The sequence below is a fragment of the Macrotis lagotis genome, chromosome 7 (assembly GCF_037893015.1).
Source record: "Macrotis lagotis isolate mMagLag1 chromosome 7, bilby.v1.9.chrom.fasta, whole genome shotgun sequence".
Lineage (NCBI taxonomy): Eukaryota > Metazoa > Chordata > Mammalia > Peramelemorphia > Peramelidae > Macrotis > Macrotis lagotis.
In genome coordinates, this window is record NC_133664.1 from 131,228,376 (window position 1) to 131,249,018 (window position 20,643).

General features: G+C 38.8%; 1 protein-coding gene across 1 annotated transcript in view; it reads left to right on the forward strand.

Moving 5' to 3' along the window:
* Positions 1-11,943: 11,943 nt before the first annotated feature.
* The window catches only part of LOC141493006 (protein FAM3C-like), a 28,383-nt gene continuing 19,683 nt past the window's right edge, over positions 11,944-20,643 (forward strand). Inside the window, exon 1 of the mRNA XM_074193817.1 lies at positions 11,944-12,097. The gene's annotated coding sequence lies outside the window, so the exon portion shown is untranslated. The remainder of the gene's footprint in view (positions 12,098-20,643) is intronic.

The following is a 20,643-nucleotide window of genomic DNA, read 5'->3' on the forward strand; positions in this document are numbered from 1 at the left end:
TTTTGGGGGGTAGACAAAATACGCATTTGATAATCCTTGGTATATTGGTTGATATGGATAAAATTTGAGAGCTCTATAAATGTATATTTGGGCATTTTGAACTACTGTTCCTAAATCAAATTTAGCTGTGATGTTCTATCTAATAAGATATCAACTTTAAATCTATATGCACACAATTAAATTTTCCTTTAAATTATTAATCTTTTCTTTCACTCCACAAAAATTCAATGACTTGGTAGTTGTAATTACATTGGTCATTTCCCAATATTTTTGAGTCGAAACTTTGGATAAATAGGACTTTGTTTTAAATCCAATATGCTTGCCCATTGCTACCCTAATGACTTTTCTTATTTTCTCTCCCTTCCCCTCTCTCTCCTTTCCTATGTTTGCTTTCCCTTCAACACCAGATTGAAAGGGCAAGAGCTACTTACTGGGCATTCTGCTGCTGATCAAAATGTAAACCTTGATATTAATGCATAGACACCTGATTGCATTATAGCCTAACTCTGAAACTGAAGGAATTCTAATTAATTAATCAGTCAATAAACATTTATTAAGCACCTAGTACTATGTAGCAGACATAATGGAGAAACAAAAATAGACCAAAGATAGGCCCTACCCTCAATGAACTTACAGTCTAATGGGTTAGGCAGTATGAAAATGAATATATCCAAAGCAAGCAATACACAAAGTAAATTTGAAATAATTAAAAGAGGGACTATATTAGAATTAAGAGGAGTTAGAGAAGGCTTTCTATAGGTGGGATTTTAGTTATGACTTAGAGTAGGGCTGTCCAAAATATGGCCTGCATGTGAACTGCAGTGCGGTTTTATGCAACCTGCTTATGGGTTTTAATTTTCACAAGTGAAAAAATAAAATAATAATTTGCACAGGATGTGTATGAGATTTTAAATTCCATCACTAATAAATAATCTCATTGATGTTGATTTTCTTTAGTGTTTTTAAGCAATATTATGGATGGAACATATCGCATGGAATTTTCAATCAATCTGTGGGATGCATTCTGACTGTTAGTAGCAGACTAGTCAGTATGTACCTGTCTTTACGTTGTGTTGTTGCTTTGTTGCTTTTTTGTTTGCTTTTGTGCCTTTGCCTGTTGTATTGATGACACATGTTCCCCCACTTTCTAAGAAATTAAAAGTACTGTGATTTTTCTTAGCACTTGTTAAACCTGAGGTAAAGCTATAAATTAACTATTAAATTAGTATACTGTATGTTTTTTTCCGGGTGCAGCCCTCGAATTATTTTATTTTAATGTGACCCTAAGATTAGATAGTCCTGACTTAAAGGAAGCCAGGGAGGTCAGCACTCCCAGTGCATGTCTGTGTGTGTGTGTGTGTGTGTGTGGAGGGGGAATGTGTTCAGGGTTTGGGGTGGGGGTGCAACCAGAGAAAATGTCCAGCACTGAAAAATTTCAGGAATGGGCTAGGTTATAAAGGGCTTTGAATTTCTTTCTTTCTTTTTTTTTTTTTTTTTTTTGCAAGGCAATGGGGTTAAGTGGCTTGCCCAAGGCCACACAGCTAGGTAATTATTAAGTGTTTGAGGCAGATTTGAACTCAGGTACTCCTGACTCCAGGGTGGATGCTTTATACACTGTGCCAACCTAGCCACCCCTGAGCTTTGAATTTCAATCAGAGAATTTTGTATTTGATGCTTTATACACTGTGCCAACCTAGCCACCCCTGGGCTTTGAATTTCAATCAGAGAATTTTGTATTTGATCCAAAAAGTAATAGTGATGTAGAGAACTGTGAATGTAGCAAAGACAAAATCTGTTAAATGGGTGGAGGTTCCCACTCTTGAGATTCTGCTTCCCTTGACCCTGTTGTTTGTATCTTTTCCCCCATTTTCCCCTTCACCTAATCTTTGCCATAGACACTGACAGGCAGGAAATGACATGTTGCAAGGACAGGAAAGGGGCAGTGCATAGTTTGCCATTAGTTACCTGGCTCCAAGGTGAAAGATCACTCCCCAAGTACCACCCTCTGTCCAGCCTACAATGGAGGGGTATTTAACAGGCAGTGCTGCAAATTAGCAATGCGGCTTCTCCTTAAAACTCTTCCTAACTACCCTATTACTTTCTTTGTGTTGCAACTTCTTTTTAATAAATCTTTATTTTTCTTTTATACCTGCATTCCTGGGTCAAATGTGTGATTCTTCACATCGAACAATCAGCAGCATCAGGAAGCCACTGGAGTTTATTAAGTATGTGTGGGGTATATGTGTGTATATTTATGTCATGATCAGTTCATTTTAGGAAAATAACTTAGTAGTTGAATGGATTGGAGTGGAGATAAAGTTGAGGCAGACCTACCAGAAACCTATAGTAATAATCAAGGTTTGGGATTATGAGGGCCTGTACCAGAGTGGTTTCACCATCAAAGGGAGGGGGGATAGTTTATGAGATGATGGGATGTGTATTAGATCTAAAATTCCATCACTAATTAATAATCTCATTGATGCTGATTTTTCTTTAGTGTTTTTAAGCAGTATTATGGGTGGAACATATCACATGGAATTTTCATTCAATCTGTGGGATGCATTCTGTTAGCAGCAGACTAGTTAGTAAATGTCTGTCTTTATATTGTGGTGTAGCTTTGTTGGTTTTTTGTTTGCTTTTGCACCTTTGTCTGTTGTATTGATAACACACATTCCCCCACTGTAATAAAAATAATAATTAATAATTTAATGAACTTTAAATAATTGCAAAAAATCACTAAGCCTTGGAAATAATTTAATAACTTGGATATGGGGTATGGGGTGGGTAGGGGTGGGAGTGGGGAAGAGGGTGAGAGACAGTGGGAAATTCAGGATGATTCCTAGGTTTCAAGCATGAGGGATTGTGAAGAAATCGTTGCCCTCTATAATAATAGGGGCTATTTTATTTATTTATTTTTTTGGTTTTAGATTTTTCAAGGCAATGGGGTTAAGTGGCTTGCCCAAGGCCACACGGCCAGGTAATTATTAAATGTCTGAGGTTGGATTTGAACCCAGGTATTCCTGACTTCAAGGCTGGTGCTCTATCCACTGTGCCACCTAGCCACCCTGGCTATTTTATTTTTAAAGATGTCTACTAAATACCCAGTTTGAGATGTCTGAAAGACAGTTGGAAAGGTGAGATTGGAGGTTAGCAGAGAAATTGAGGTAGGAAAGGTGAATTTGACAATCATCAACAAAGAAATGGTAGCTAAATCCATAAGAGTTGAGATCACCAACTGATGTAGGATAGAGGGAGAAGAGAAGAGAGCCCAGAACAGAACCCTGAGGGACAACTACAGTTAGAAATCATGGTTTGGAGGAAGATTCAAAAGGAAAAGAGGGAGAGAGAGAGAGAGAGAGAGAGAGAGAGAGAGAGAGAGAGAGAGAGAGAGAGAGAGAGAGAGAGAGAGAGAGAAAAGAGAAACAGACAGATAAGCAAGGGGAAAACCAAGAGAGATCAGTGTCCTGAAAACCTGGATAGAAGAAAATATCTAGGAGGGGTCAGGGATCACCTGTGTCAAAGACTGCAGAGAGGTCAAGAAAAATGAGAACTGAAAAAAAAGGGGCCATTGAATTTGTCAGCTAATGGTCTTTCTTGTAGCAGGGATTATAGAAACACACCACCATAACTGGCATCCTCTTTGATTTCTAACCAGAAGGATCCATTCTATCTGCTTCTCCCTCATACTATTGATCCAAAGAACTCCCTAGCAGATTACCTTAATGAGTTTTTATGACTATAAAATCTCATAACTTGGTGGCCAACTTTCTCGTGAAAAGGTTTCTTAGATAGACTGGTCCTCCGACTAGACAGGCACATTCTCCAAAGCAGTCTGACACAGTCAAATGCAAGGAGGTTCACCTCTCAACATCTCCCAGAGAAAACTAGCTTTGGCTCTGACTTTCATTGTGGTGACCAAGAATAGAGTATTTTGTACCTAGAAGCTTCAAGGTAAGTTCCAGACTCCTTTGGTTAACAAATTTCCTGACTTTTCATAAGATTAGAAAAGAATGACCCTGAAATAAACCCTTTACAATCTGGCTCCAACCTATCTTTCCAATTTCATCATATATTAAACTTTTCCCTGGACTCTGCCACTAATTCAAATTGACTTTTCTGTTCTCCACCTAGAGCACTTCATTTCTTATTTCTTTGCACTGGATAATCTTATTTCCCTCTCTCCCAGCTCATTACTATAACGCCTATCCCTCCTTATCCTCCTCCCCCCACAGAAACTCCCTTCTAATCCAAGTCCACCTTCTACATAAAGCCTTTTCTGATTCTCTCCAGACTGCTAGTGCCCATTCTAACTACCTTGTATTTATTTTTTTTAATTCTGCATATTCTTAAATATGTCTTTTGTGATAGAATATAAATTAGAGAATACAATTTATTTATTTATTGTCTTTGTATGCCTGGTACCAAGAAAAGTGTCTAACACACATTAGGTATTTTAAAATAAATACTCATTGACTAATGTAATGTATAGTGATTTTTACATTTTCTTTTATCATTTCTTTAATTCAAGAAACAATTTTAGAAAAGATCTCTTCTAGAAATCAAAATAAATATTTTCAAAAGTTATTTTAAGGTCAGCTGGTGGTACAGTGGATAAAACATGGTACCTAAGTTCAAATCTGGGATCAGACACTAGCTGTGTGACCTTGGGCAAGTCACTTAATTCCATTGCCTCACCCAGCCCCTCCCAAAAAAAAGTTATTTAAAATAAATCTGTGGTGTTATTAGGGAATAGTTTCGAGAGGCAATAATTGATTCCCTTGTATTGAAACACCTGTAGATTTCAGAACTTACAAATTTGTTGGAATGCTGCTTTATTATACAAGTTCTAATAGATATGTGAGCTGAGGAGTCTGTTTATAATCACCATTCACCAAAAGAATCATTTTATTTCTCTTTATCTTAGAGAATCCAATATTAAGTAATTGTAGAGGAAATTAGAGGTCTTGAAGAGTCACAAGCATATTGAGAAATGAAATTTGAGTATCGCTGCATAAAAATCCTCAGGAAAGTAATTCATTTTTTCCTCTTCCTCTCTGGATAGGTAAGTATCAAGGGAGACAATACGATTTTCTGCTCACCAGAACAGATACAAAGTCTGAGGTTTTATTGCTGGCAGTTATACATTTTAAAGGGAAAGATACAGACCTACAGCTGTGAAGGGAATGGTCTTAACTTTCCTTTCTTCCCTTTTGTTCTTCTCCAACTTCATTTGCATCCAATCAAAAAGAATCTTCAAATATGATGAACTTCAATGCAGGATTTTGAGGATAAAGGATCACAATCAGAGATACAACTCTAGTTAAAAATCAAATCCTAAATCAGATAACTGTCTTTAAATCAAACAAAATCATCACCAGAAGCTGTGTTCTATGAGATTAGATTGAATCTGGGAGCAGGGAATTCTGGTGACTTTTATTAGCCTTCCCTAGCTAGGTGTGGTACCTCAGGTATATACTATCTAGCCATTGTTATATTCTTTTTTTTTATCTTAATTTTTTATTTAAGGCACTGAGGTTAAGTGACATGCCCAAAGTCACCCTTTGTTATATTCTAAAACAAAATGCTGTCCCAGTCTGGGAGAGATGTTCTAGACTCCATAACTTAAATAGAATGTGTGGTAGACTTGCATCTAATTTGGTTTCCTTTTAATGTAGGTGGAAAGCTTTTTTTTTCTTCCAAAGGCCATTTGGATATTTATCACATCATTCAAAGATTATGCAAAATCATCAACTTAAAAATTCTAACCCTAAAGAGCACCTAGATCTATTGAACTTTGAGTTCTGCCTGCAGTTGCCTTGGCAGCCCCAGACCAAATGATTTCTCAGGCTCTATACCACCCAGCCCAAGGTAGGGAGGAGAATTTCCATTGCTCTGTGAAGACGTTTTTCTGCTAATGTTAATGATGAAAAGGTAAGAAATGCCTTTTAAACTTATCCTAGGTAACCTAATTATTTTTATTGCTATTTATGGTCCAATAAAATTTTACTGAAATCTAATTTCAAGTCTGAATAGCAGTTGGACAAACCTGATCTGTGCCTTTCTCAGAATAGATGGAAACCCAGAGCCCAGCAGATGAAAAGATAGTGGTTTTACAATCAGGACACTTCTTGGAGATGTTCACATCTCGCCCCTCAGGGGCCACACTACCTAGAAGAAAGAGAGACTTGGTGCTTAGAAGGATCTGTGATGATGATAGTAAAGGATAGCAGCAGCTCTGCTGCCTTGGGAGGAATGGGCTGTCCACAAGTGTGTGCCTTCTACGTGCATTTTAGCCAAAGAGCTCCTGACCTGGACCCCCCTCATGAAGGTTTCCTGGCCACTTGTGATCCCTTCTTGGATACACAAAGCATCCATTCTTCCAGAACCTGCTTTTCCCTGCTTTCATAAGGGCAACTCAGAAAAGTGAATGTCTCTTGTCACTTTACTTGCTTTCCTCTTTCATAGAAATAAAAATTTAGACCATGTTGGCACCTCAAAGATGAGGTCCCTCATTTTATATTTGAGGAAGCTGAGATTAAGTAACTTGCTGTGGGTCCTACAGTTAGTGTCTGGGTCAAGATTTGAACTCAGGCCTTTTTGACTTCATGTCCATGTCCTACTCATTACCATGCTGCCTATAAAATCAATTACTCAAGGGGAGCTTTTGATTCAATACAAATTGTTTTGAACTAGTATCTCCTCAGGTTTACCAGTAAAAATATAAACATTGATTTATTCACCTTTACTATCTTTGTTTTTCAGAGGCAAGGATACAATTTTACTCTGATATTTCATTACTAGATTGACTCTGGGTTCTTATTTTATTGGTTAGGAAAATAAGGCCAGGAGAAGTAATTTACCTAAGGTCACAAACTATGACTTTGAGTGTGCAGTGATTTACAGAATTTATTGAACCCAGAGGAGCTTTTCTGGGACTACAAGTGTGTGTCTGTGTGTCCCAGGTTTTGTATTTGTGCTTCCTATGTCTTGGCTTAACATGGATGATATGGGTTTAATGGAAAGACTCAATATTTTCCCTATTTCCTTAAGTTCATCAGATCTTAGAGTTCTTTGACCCAGAGTTTGAATCTTCACTGTTTCCTATCTTATAGCCTTTAATAGTTTTTCCTTAGTCTCCCTCCCATTTGAGTCTTATAAAACTTTTGGAAGACCAGCAACAATTTATTCACTCACCTGTTAAGTGTTGCATGGGGAAAAATACACACGTTACACACACACACACACACACACACATACCCAGATATACACACACACACACACACACACACGTGTGTGTGTGTGTATTATATATATATATATACTTATATGCCTTTCCTCAATCATTATCATACTTTACATTTTATTTCACTATCTCTCATATTTAACAATAACTAACACCTCCATAGCATTTTAAGGTCTGCAAAGTGCTTTATGTTATCTCATTTGACACTTTACAACTATACTACAAAGTAGGAGCTGTTATACTCATTTTGCAGTTGATGGAACTGAGGCTGAAAGAAGATCAGAGAAACATGGCTAATAAGTGTCTGAGGCAGCATTCAAACTCAGGTCTTTTTCAATTGGAATCCAGGACTCTAACCACCTAGTTGTCTCATGCAATGTTTTCAAGATCCCTTTCAACTGTAATCTGACTTTACTAACTTAATTGATAATAAAGATTTGAATACTTAAATAACATTAAGCACTAAAGATACTGATGACAATAGTTTCTTCATGGTCAAATCACTTTCATCCTACCTTATCCCATAAGCAGGCCATCCTGCATTCTTGTACTAGCTTACTACTATTCATTAGTTATATGACCTTAGGTAAGATAATGCTTAGGGTCTGCAGTGGGAGTGGGACCAGATCATCTCAAAGATCCCTCCTAGCTCTTTGCTCCTGTGAACTGGGTGCTTAATCCCTTTTCTGTTTCTGACACTCCATTAAGATTGTCTTTGAGAAACCAGGGTCACTTCTATGTCCTGATGAGGCATCAAGGGTGTCTTTATCAATACCATTAACATCACCGATAGATTTGAATTTTGAAAACAATTAAGGTAAGAGTAATTAAAATTTTGAAAATAAGTAATTATTCATAGCTTAGGTGGTTCAGTAGATAAAGTGCCTCTCCTAGCAAGACTCATCTTCCTGAATTCAAAACTAGCCTCAGACACTTAACTGACCCTGGGCAAGTCACTTAATCCTATTTGCCTTAGTATCTTCATCTGTAAAATGAGTTGGAGAAAGAAATGACAAATCACTCTAGAATCTTTGCCAAGAAAACCCCAAATGGGATCACAAAAAGTTGGACAGGACTGAAAGTAATTGGACAATAATAATTATTTAGTATTTGATAAGATCTCAATACTGCTTCAGATATTATATATAATATATAATACATTACCTGTAAGTACAAAGAATAGTTGTCTCATAGAACACATAGGTGGAGAAAATGACAGCATGTTACTAGTTCCAACCATACCATATGGTAAAAATCATAAAAACCTGGAAAGGAAACATTGCAGCTATTAACTGAGTTTAGGAATTATCCACTTGTCTGGGATAGTTAGTATAGTTGCCTGTATCACAGTGATATGATGAGAACATTAGTTCTCTTTGCTCCTTAGGGCCACTCAGAGAAAAACTCAGTTCTACTGGTAGTCCCTTCACTTCCTCAAACTGTCTTGCAAATTTGTCTAGAAGACTAGTATGGATGTCCTTTTTGTATGTTTTGTACAAGGCACATTTAAATTTTTACAAGATTTACTACAAGTTCATCTTTCAGTCATCAAGATGAATGTACTTTTTGTTCTTTAAGGGCACAGCATTTAAAATTTGAGAATACTTTTTGTGGGGATGACCCACATGATAGGAATTATAGGAAGAACAACTATTCTTGCAATCACTAACTTTCTGTAAGTGCCTCACTTCCTGCATTTCATATCTTGATATTTTTGGTATTTTGCATTTTTATTATTCTTTATATATTATTTTTTAGTGAATACCAATGGACTGTATACCTTATTTTTGTTCTACATGTAAGGGCAGATGGTACAAATGGACAGATGATAGTCTAGAGTTGAATGGGAGGAGGATGTTGGTACAGATTGTCTTCAGGAAATTGCAAAATTCCTTTAATGACCCTAAGTTTTCCATGAAAGACAAGATCTATCTTTTTAATAACATTCTACCAGTATTGCTGTATGGCAGCAAGACGTGCAACACAGCTGTCTTTCAAAAAATTAAAAATAGCACATAGAGGCCCACAGAGAGTTGTGTGGTAGGTGTGAGCAGTCTACAACATATAACCAATAAGGAATAAGAGTAGAGGTAAAAGATACCAATAAGGAATCCCCTTCTCTCTTCACTTAACTACCTTTACTCAACTTGCCACAAGACCAAAACAAGTCATTTACTTAAAATTACAGCCAAACTCCTAATAGATTTGTGATCTTAATTAGTTGGGCTTTTCCTTGATTAGATTTCAACCCACTAATGCTTTCTCATTCTGAGTTTTTTTTTAAATATTATTCCATTTCAAAGAAACTCACAGATGCTCAGAGGGGTCAAACCATACAACCCAAATCATATTGAAATGTAATTAGAAATGTTTAACAAAAGACATTAAAATATAATAAAACATAACTTTACCATAACTACTATGTGAGCTGGAGGGAATCTTAGCTACAGTTTAGGGGCCGGTTTCTATTTGACTTTGACAAAATAAATGCCTCTACAGAGGATATGTCCAGTGGGATCCAGATTTCTTCTCAACCTTTTTTTTTTCTTTTTAGGGTAGCAATGCAATATTTTGGACTTTGCTCACTCAACCAAGAAGCATTTTATTCAGCACCTATTAGTTATAGTTAGAGGCAATGTGGTATAATGGATAGAGAGCTAGCCTTAAACCAGAAAAATCTGGAATCAGGTCTTGTTTCTTTTATATTGTTTGTGTGAACTCAATCTCTCAGTACTTTTAAGCTAAGCCAGAACTTTCATGATCTCTTTTTTTCTCCCTTTCTCTCTCTCTTATCTACCTATATAGATATCTAAATAAATACATACCATATTAGACTTTGAAACCATAAAATTTTAAAATATTACCTAGCTGTGTTATAATGGCAAGTGCACTGAATTTTTTTTCCTTCTTGATATTTTATTTTCTATTACATGTTATATAGAAATTTTTCAACATTCATTCACTTGCATATTTATAAGTTACACATTTTTCTACCAGCGTCCCTTCTCATGCCTCCTCCCTTCAGTGGCAAATAGTCTGGTAAAAGCTGTACACGTGTACTTGTCTTTAACATATTTTCTTATTGATCATTTTGTGTTTGAGGAATTAGGACTAAGGGAAAAGAAAGAAAACCATGGGATAGGAAGAAAAAAAGTGAAAATAGTATCCATTCAGATTCTGTGTGGGTTTTTTTCCCCTTCTCTGTGTGGTTGGCATTGGCCATTAACAGGTCTCCCAGGGTTGTTCCAGAACTCTGAACTGCTAAGAGGAGAAGCATGTCATCAACTCACAATGTTTTTGTTCATGTGAATCATGTTCTCTTGGTTCTGCTCCCTTTGCTCAGCATTGGTTCGTGTAAATCTTTCCATGCTTCTTTAAAGTCTGATCATTCATGGTTTCTTATAGAACAATAGTATTCCATAACATTCATATACTGTAACTCGTTCAGCCATTCCCTAATTGATGGGCATCTCCCTCAATTTCTGATTCTTTACCACCACAAAAAGAGGTGCTGTCAATATTTTAGAACATGTGGGCCTTTCCCCATTTTTACTTTTGGATATAGGTCTAGTTTTGGAATTGCTGGGACAAAGGATATGATCATAATTTATGCCCCCAAACCCCACATGGAATCTGAATGGATACTATTTTCACTTCTCTTATGTTTTTCCTTCCTGTCCTAATTTGTCAAACGCAAAATGACTAATAAGAAAATATGTTAAAGACAAGTATACACGGATAAAAATAGATTTTCATTATTTGAACATCTGGGTTTGACTCCTGACCCCACGAATGACTATTTTTGGGTGACCTTGCGCATGTCACTTTTTTTTTTGTGGTTTCCTTTTGCGTAAAATGAGGAAATTTGAAAAGATGACCTTTTTGGCTCTTGCGTGTCTCCGATCCTGTGATCTATGAACAGAAAGTCAATTACGGAACACACGTTTCTGAGGAATTGGTTGCAAGGTGCACCTGGCTCTGGGGTCCGGAAGACCCGACAGGCCGCGTGACGTAGGGCCATCCCATCGCGCCCCCAAAACAAACACAAACAGAGAAAGGCCTTTATTCCGCGCTGGGGTCAGCGCGGGGACGGGACACAGGAGCAACGCCCCCTGCCGGCGACCGCTATCTAAGCGAGCCGGATGCGGACGGCTAGGCTCCGTGGAAGGAAGGGGGAGGGGCGCGACCCCGCGGCGGCCGGGAGGGAGGCCGAGAGCTCGGCGCTGGCGCTCCGAGCGGGGCTGAAGCGCTTTGGGCCAGGGGTGCCGGGCTTAATCGGTTAAAAAGTGCGGCCTCCGGGGCGCCGAGCGCGGCATGCTCATGTTCCTCCGTCGTGGCCGCGGGTGGGACCGAGGAGACCCACCAAGGCTCCTTTCCGGGCGCTTTCCCCTCGTGCCTTCCAGGAACGCCGCGTCGGGACCGGAGTCGGCGGCAGCTCCCGCTCCCACGTGGCAACCCCAGACAGCGCCGCGACTGAAGCCTCGGGGGGCGGGGCTGCCCGCCGAGACCCCGCCCCTCTCCGCCCTCCTGAGCGGTCCGTGAGCCCGGGGGCGGGGCCTCCTCCTCGCTAGGCCAATGGAGGCCAAGCAGGGGCGGGGCTTGCAACTCGGTCCTCCACCGCCGGGGGGCGCGACCGGCTTCCCCAGCGGGGAGCGCTCATTGGCCGCCGCGGGCGAAGGGGCGGGAAGAGGGCGCGGGCCAGGGGTGGGGAGCCGGGCTTCCTCCCGTGCACAAGCCCGGCTGGAAGGGAAGCGCGCGGCTGAGCCGGCTGGCTCCGCGGCCTCGGGCCGGGACTGCACGTGAGCGGCGGCCGCCGGGCGGGCGGCAGGCGGGAGCGCGGGGCGGCGGGCGCCGGTAAGAGCCGGGGGCTGGGCGGGGGGCACGTCGCCCCCGGGGCGCGCGCGCAGGTGTCCTCGGGCGAGAGGAGGGGCGCCCCGGGGGCGCGGGCGGGGCGGGGCCGGCGAGCATCCCCCGCCCCCGCCGAGCCGGGCCCCCGGGAGGGGGCGCCCCCAGCGCCCGGAGCCCCGAGGCGCCCCCGCACCGCGCGGGGCTGGCAGCCGGCCGCCGGCCCGGGGCTTTGTGAGTCTGCAGCCTGGGGAGCCGGGGGGGGGGGGGGGGGAGTGAGTGTGGTGTGTGTGTGTGTGTGTGTGTGTGTGTGTGTGCGCGCGAGAGTGTGAGTGCGAGACTGTGTGTGTGTCAATGTGTGTGTCTGTATTGTGTGAGTGTGTGTGTGAGTGTGTTATGTGTCTGTGCATGTGAGATTGTGAGTGTGAGACTATCAATTTGTGTGTGTGAGAGTGTGTGTGTTGTCAGTGTGTGTATGTGTGAGAGGGTGAATGTGAGACTGTCAGTTTGTGTGTGTGAGACTGTGTGTCTGAGTGTGTGCTATGTGTCTGTGTGTGTGTGAGTGTGAGACTGTGTGTCAGTTTGTGTCTGTGTGTGTGAGAGTGTGAGACTGTGTGTCTGTTTCTGAGTGTGTGTGTGAGTGTGTATGTGTGAGAGTGAGACTGTGTTTGTGTGTGTTTCTGAGTGTGTGTGAATGTGTTTGTGTGAGAGTGTGAGACTGTGTGTGTGTGTTTGAGTGTGTGAGTGTGTGTATGTGTGAGAGAGTGTGAGTGTGTGTGTGTGTGTGTGTGTGTGTGTGTGACTAGGGGGGCCGCGGGGAGCCGGTGCCAGCCCCGTGGAGGGTGGAATTGCCCCACGGCTCACCTGCCGAGCCGCCTCGGTGCTCGCCTTCACCTAAGCCTCCGGGCACGTCCTACCGGCTGATCCAACTAACCAGCTGCTTGCAAATCCGACCGCAGGTTCCACATACCTGCACCCTCTGGCATCTGACTTTTTTTTCTGCTATCTGACTTTTTTTTCTGGCATCTGACTTTTTTTCCCTCTCAACTATGAGACTGTTTTTCTTACAGACAGGCCTTGTTTTTTCAATCACTTTTATCCATTCCATAAAGAAACGTGACTTTTTTTTGCAGTTTGAAATTACTTTCTCATACTTTTGTTTTTTGGAATTACCTTCACCCATTCTTGATAGAAATGAATATTTCCCCGTCATTATTTTTTTGGGGTTTATTATCATCACCTAAAAATGACAATTCTTTTTTTGCTTGCTATATCTATGTACCAGGGAAGGAAATAATTTAATTGGTACTAGTACTGAACCAGGTGCTTGAAGCTTTATACTTTTTATGTTCTCTAAATTATTTCACAATATTGTTTCTTGTGGAGTTTTTTTTTTTTAAGGTTTTGCAAGGCAAATGGGGTTGAGTGGCTTGCCCAAGGCCACACAGCTAAGTCATTGAGTGTCTGAAGCCGCATTGGAACTCAGGTACTCCTGACGCCAGTGCTGGTGCTCTATCCACTGCGCCACCTAGCCGCCCCAGGAATTTGTTTTTTTTTTTTTTTTAGTACCATCACCTAAAATGACAATTCTTTTCATTTGCTATATCTATGTACAAGGAAAGGAAATAATATATTTTGTACTAGTACTGAACCAGGTGCATGAAGTTTTATACTTCTTATGTTCTTTAAATTAATTCAAAATTGTGTTATCTATCTTCATCAGGGAAATCTATTCATGACTTATTAATGCTTCTTAGCAAAAGATTGGCCAAACTAAGCAGTACTGAAATTACTGTCATCAGTGAAATCTTGACATAAACTTAGAATATTAGAGATGGAAGAAATTCAGAGATTTACATTAGTCCATTCGTTTTCTTTTTTTAATTAAATGACTTTATTTTGAACTTAACATGAGCAAACATAAACAGTACAATAAAGAACAGAAAAGATATGTGGAAGTAATTTGTTTCATTGTTTAAAGTGTATATTGAATTTAACCATGAAAGTAAAAAAACTGCCCAACTTACCTATGTCTCATTCTGTACTTCTGTGTATTAAAAAAGTTATTGCTTTTTCTTTTCTTCTTCACTCCTTACTACCTCTCCCTCCTCTCCCAAATAAGTGATTGAGTACTATATACATAAGAAAGAAACCAAACATATTGGTCATCCCTGTAAAAAGATATGTCACTTCCTACATCCCTAGTCCTTCCTCTGGGGCACTGATAAGTAAACAGGTCTTTTCAATTTCTTTTTGGTCATTACATTGATTACAATGTCTTTTTGAATATTCCTTTTATACTGTCTTAAGAGGCCCAGATTTCAGTCTTGTCAGATTCATTGGGATTTTCTTGGCAGAGATATTGGAGTGCTTTGCCACTTCCTTCTCCAGCTCATTTAACAGGTTTAAGTGACTTGCCCAGGATCACATAGCTAATGAAATATCTGAAGCTGACTTTATTTATTTATTTTTTTTAGGTTTTTTTTTTTTGCAAGGCAAATGGGGTTAAGTGGCTTGCCCAAGGCCACACACAGCTAGGTAATTATTAAGTGTCTGAGACCGGATTTGAACCCAGGTACTCCTGACTCCAAGGCCGGTGCTTTATCCACTACGCCACCTAGCCACCCTGAAGCTGATTTTAAACTCATGAAGAAGAGTATTCTCACTATTGACTGGGCCACCTAGCTTTGCTGAGGCCCAAGCAAGACTAAGAGTTAAGAAACTCAGGCTACAAGGGCAGCTAAGGTGGTACAGAGCACTGGCTCTGGAGTCAGGAGGACCCGAGTTCAAATTTGACTTCAAACACTTCTTTTAGGTTTTTTCAAGGCAATGGGATTAAGTGGCTTGCCCAAGGCCACACAGCTAGCTAATTATTAAGTGTCTGAGGTTGGATTTTGAACTCAGGCACTCCTCTGACTCCAGGGCCGGTGCTCTATCCACTGCACCACTTAGCTGCCCCTGGCTTCAGACACTTAATACTTCACTGTGTGACCTTAACCTCATTGCCTTGCAAAAACAAGACAAAAAACAAAAATAAAACTCAGGTTACCTGATTATTAATCAATAGTTCTTCCCATTATATCATTTTTTTTTCCATCTTTATGCTCCTTATGGGATAAGGACATGGTACTTGCATGGTTTCACTGATAAAGGGAATTCTTCAAGTGAAGTAATTCGAGGTCTGAACCTACTCTGCAATTTAATATCTCAGAGTTACCCAGAACATTTAGACATTCTCACAAGTCAGATGTTAGAGATGGTAGGTACTGTTGGAGCCCAGTCTTCTGATTTGAAAAGCACACTCTCTGCTCATTATAACATACTACCTCTCAGGTGCTACACCATAGCTCAGAAGCTAGGAAGTTTTTTTTAACAGACCAGAGAAGCCTTTTTTAAATACCTAATTATGGCTGTGAATACCTTCAGGCTAAGATCCTGGTTGTTCCCACTTCTCTTAAAATGAGTCTATATGTGAGAGATTCTATTAATGTTTTCTTAACTGATTAAAATGCAGCATTATTATTAAGAAATTGTTTAAACTTCAAAATATATTTCAAGAGAAATGTTTGGATATATTTGTACACTTAAAAATTTGATTCTAACATTAATTTGTTGTTTAGTGATTTCAGTTGTGTCCAACTTTTTGTGACCCCTTTTTGGGGTTTTCAAAGGATACTGGAGTCATTTTGCCATTTCCTTCTCCATCTCATTTTAGATGAAGAAACAGACAAACCAGGTTAAGTGACTTACTTGGGATCACATAAGCTAATAAGCATCTGAGGCCAGATCTGAACTCCATTCTTCCTGATTCCAGGCCTGACACTATTCCTTGGACTACCTATTTGAACCAAATAATGTTTAGGCAATTCAGTAATTTCCCACTGTTCTCGTTCTCTCTCTCTCTCTCTCTCTCTCTCTCTCTCTCTCTCTCTCTCTCTCTCTCTCTCTCTCTGGTAAGGCAATGAGATTAAGTGACTTGCCCAAGGTCACACAGTTAGTATCAAGTGTGTGAGGCTGGATTTGAATTCTGGTACTCCTGACTCCAGGGTCTGTCCTCTATCCACTACACCACCTAACTGCCCCCTTCTCTCCCACTATTTGTGATAGAACTTGGGGCTTTCTTGATGAAGATACTCTTAAGACCCTAAAGTCTAATTTGAACTCTGAAAGGCTTCCTGACTTGAATCTTGACACTAGCCACTGGGCCCCTAGTAGTATATAATTGAATATATATATTTTTAAATTATAAAGGTATTAAAGGGGGAAATGGAAATCTGAATAACATTTGAGTTAGAATTGAGCCAGCTAGGTGAAGAGACTACTTGATATACTTAGATTTTAGTCTAATCTCAGACACTAGTGACCTCAGGTGAGTCACTTAATCTGACTCAATTCATAGCAAACTGGAGATAATAAACTAGGAAGAATTACTTGATTTTTGTAAAAGGCTATAGAAATGCCAACAGTTATTAAATACAGAGCAGGAGGAACTTGGTTAAATAAATGTCTCTAGTCATTTTCTAGTGGTAAAAGGTTATATTTTCCCTAGTCAGTAATCATTCTAACAATTTTCTTTGGAATTTTCCTAAATAAGAGTAGATAAATCTTTCTAGTGAATGATAAATTTTACCTTTCTCCCAAAAGAGTCATACCTTCCTTATATATTTTTTTTTAGTTTTTGCAAGGCAGTGGGATTAAGTGACTTGCCCAGGGTCATATAGCTAGATAATTATTATGTGTCTGAGATCCGATTTGAACTCAGGGTCCATGCACTATCCACTGTGTCACCTAGATTCCCCTTTCCTTACATTTTCTTAATTTTCCTTTTTCCCTTCTACTTTTTCACTTAAATTTTAATTGTTATGTTAATTTTTAGAAGAGATCTATTTCTGTATTATTTTAGTTCTTAAAGTCTGATGGTGGGAAGGTTGAAGGAGCCAGACAGAGCACCTCTAAATCTATATAGTTCAGAATCCACAATTATAACCAAAATGTTTTGGACTTGATTTAAAGGATTTGAATTGAGAATCAGCAGATTTAGTTCTGCCATAAGCCATCTGCTTGAATGATCATGGAGTAAGTTGCTTATTGTTTTGGGGACTTAATTTTCTCATCTCTGATATAAGGGGATTGGATTAGTCTTTCAGAATACTTTTAGATCAAGTTCTGTTATTCTGTGATGTTTCTCAAGAGGTTTCCTATAGTATTTAACTTTTAAAATATTTTCATTGTAAGACTTTGAAGATGAGATGTCCATAAACTCATTTTTATCCTACTGCTGCAATTTACTCACCAATTTACTCAGCCATTTCTACTTTTCTTCTTAAGCCTATTAAGCAAGGATCTTGATAATATTCTTCCTCACCAAGATAGTTATCTCTTCTATGAGGTCATTTATGAGTACAATGGTTGTTTTTTTTGTTTGTTTGTTTGTTTCAGTTGAGTTAGTTTCTATATTTTGGTGTGAAAAGGTTATATGTAAATGAATAATGAATCCACTTCTGAACTGAATGTGGTTACCACGGATTATGTTGCAACAAAAATAATAGTCAGCTAATGCTTTATAAACAATTTGCCAATGTTGACATGAATGTAAAATATTTCTGAAAAGCAAAATATGATTTATACTAAATGCAAGTATGAGTGGTTGTTGGGAAACTGCCTTCCACATCATTTTGATTGATAATTTTCTATTTAATTTATTTATGCTACATTAGGAAATACAGTTATTTGAGATGAAAATGGTGATGCTTTATTTGTATATAAAATTGTACCTTTTGGTGTCTCATATTACCAGAACATCTCATTCCCTTCCCACCTCCTATTTATTATGATTTTGTCTTTGAAATCTTGCTTTATGACTTTTTTTCCTTTTTTCTTGGAACTTATTCATCTCTTCCCCTTCTCTCCCCCTCCCTTTTGTGTAACATTTGGATAATTTTAGCAATAATTTTAGGTTGTAACCTTTTGAAATTTTTTCAAGATGAATTATAGGATTAAAGGAGAAGAAAAAAATTTAACTAGATAGCCACCTTAGGAAAGGGTACCACTTTCTTACTGTATTAGATCAAGCTATAACTTATTTTTAATCCAGTCTATTTTAGCAGTACTGGAAAAATAAAGAAGGAATCATGTGGCATTTAGTTTTATATTCCTTTCCAGGTAAGAAAGAGTAGGTGGCTATATATTTATGTGAATATATATTCATATTCATGACAAGTGATATACTTACCCTAATCCTTCATAGCTCACTTTCAGAAAGAAATCTTTAGAGTACTTTTCAGTTTTTTATTTCCTCATTCCTTACTTTTTTCTTGTTAATAATTCTAATATCTGCCAGTTTTAATGGCCCTTTCCATGCCCTTAAATGAACTGAACTCTGTACCATCTGGAATGGCAAAGACAGCATCTTATTCATTGTGAGATTAGTCATCATTCCCCTGTAAAATGCAAATCACTGACTATCAGAATTGAAAATTCCCAGCTAGCCATAATATTGACTTCTTCTCTCAATTTTTCCACTTTCAAGTCAGTATTTTGTGATTGTACAATTTAGAGGCTATTATTTGGCATATCCAGTTATTATCCATCTTTGCTTCTATTTAGTTCAGGCTTTTTTTTTTTTAAATGATAGACTGCTTCCCATACGTGTCACTGAAACTGTATATACATTTAGGTTGTCTGGTCCAGAGGGCCATCTTCTTTGAATTTGCTTTAACTGTAGAACCAAAAGGATGATGGACTCTTCAGAGACCCTCTGATAACTACTCTGTATTATTAGTTGAGTCCCAGCTACCCCAAGCCCAAGTTCATGAAATGCCTGCTCTGGGCAAGGCACTAATACGGAAATGAAAAATGGCATGGTCATTTGAGGAACTTAGATTCTGTGTCATGGGAGGGGATGCCATCTGTAGGTGGGGTATAGGCATAAGTCTGACAGAAGGTAGAGAATAGATTCTAACAACTCTGTAAGTTTAAGGAGAGAGAGAATCACTTTCATCTTGAAGTTATCAGCTTAAATTGGACCTTGAAAAAAAAAGAGAATGGTGCCTTTTGGTCCAACCCCCTCAAATGAAAAGAAGTTAATTCTTTCCAAGGACACTCAGAAAGTTCGCAGACTTGAAATTTGACTATAGAGTTCAAATTCTTTCCATTGTACAGATTGTGAAGGTCTCTAAATGACAGTTTGGGTATTTTCTCAAGGTAGAATGTAACTTAAAAATTTTTTTGAGATATTAGGAAAATTGATTTGGCAGCTTCATGAAGAGATAAGAAGGGGAGAGTAGGAGGCAATCCAATAATATCAGTGAGCTGTTATATATTATATTTGAATTTTGGTAGGGTCACTTTTTTTTGTTTGTTTTTCTGCCATTATCAGCTGAGACAGTCTAGTTAGATGCCGCCCCTTTCTCCTGAGGAAGGAAGGAGGGAGGAGGAGGTTGTAGTATGCTGTAGTATGTAAGCAGAAAGAGCCAGTTTGAGATTGGAGAATCTCTATGTGTAGCCACTAAAATTGAACTGAATTCTCTCTGCCTTTTTATCTGACTTTTTTGTTACTGTATTTTTATCTAATTGATTAAAAGGGATCTCAGGTCTATTTATTGAACATTGATATACTTTTAAAAAGGTTCTGACTCTTCTCTTCTTCAGTATAAAACATTGTAAGCCTCACTGTTGTTCTGGGATCTTTCAGGTTGGTATGCAGTTGTGGTAGAGATGCTCAACTCCTAATTGAACCTCATATGTGCAGTGTGACATTACCTAAATAAGAACAGAGTTGTTTTGATACCAAATTGTAATTAGATAAATTCTCTTTAATCATAAGTGCTTCGGCATGTTAAATCCACGATTCAAATGATAAACTAGTGAGAGAAATTTAATAAAATAGGTATCTATCATCTCTTTGCAAGTGCCCATTTTGTAAGGAAAATGGTATTTAATCATTTTGTTGGTGATAGAGGAGAGAAGAAGCAATGAGCAAGAGTAGGAAAGTCTTACTGTTTTCTTAAAGTGGGTTCATTAATGTACACTGCTATTTACATGTAAGAAGTGATAATGAAGATGAGTAATATGTGACCTCTATTTTTTAATTGAAAGTTTTATATTTCCAATTACATGCAGGCATAGTTTTTCAACATTCATCCGTTTGCAAATTTATGAGTTCTACTTTTTCCTACCACTCTCTCCATGGTGGAGCACAGTTAGGTAAAAGTTGTACATGTGTATTCTGTTTAACATAATTACATATTAATCATCTTGTAAAAGTAGAATTTTAAAGTTTTGCCCTTGAGTTCCATGTGACTTCATAAACACAGGATAAGGGGAAATGTGGGTAGTTAATTGGATAGTGAGCCAGATTTGGAGTCAGGACCTTTTTTTTAATCTCATTTTTTTCACTAGCTTGGTTATTTTGAACAAATTACTTAGTTTCTCCAACTCTCAGTTTCCTCATTTATAAAAGTAAGGGATTTGGATATGTTTGGATATGATACTTGACCTCTTTTCAGGACTGGAATTGACTGAGGCCAGTTTTCTTGCAGTTGAGATTCTGTATA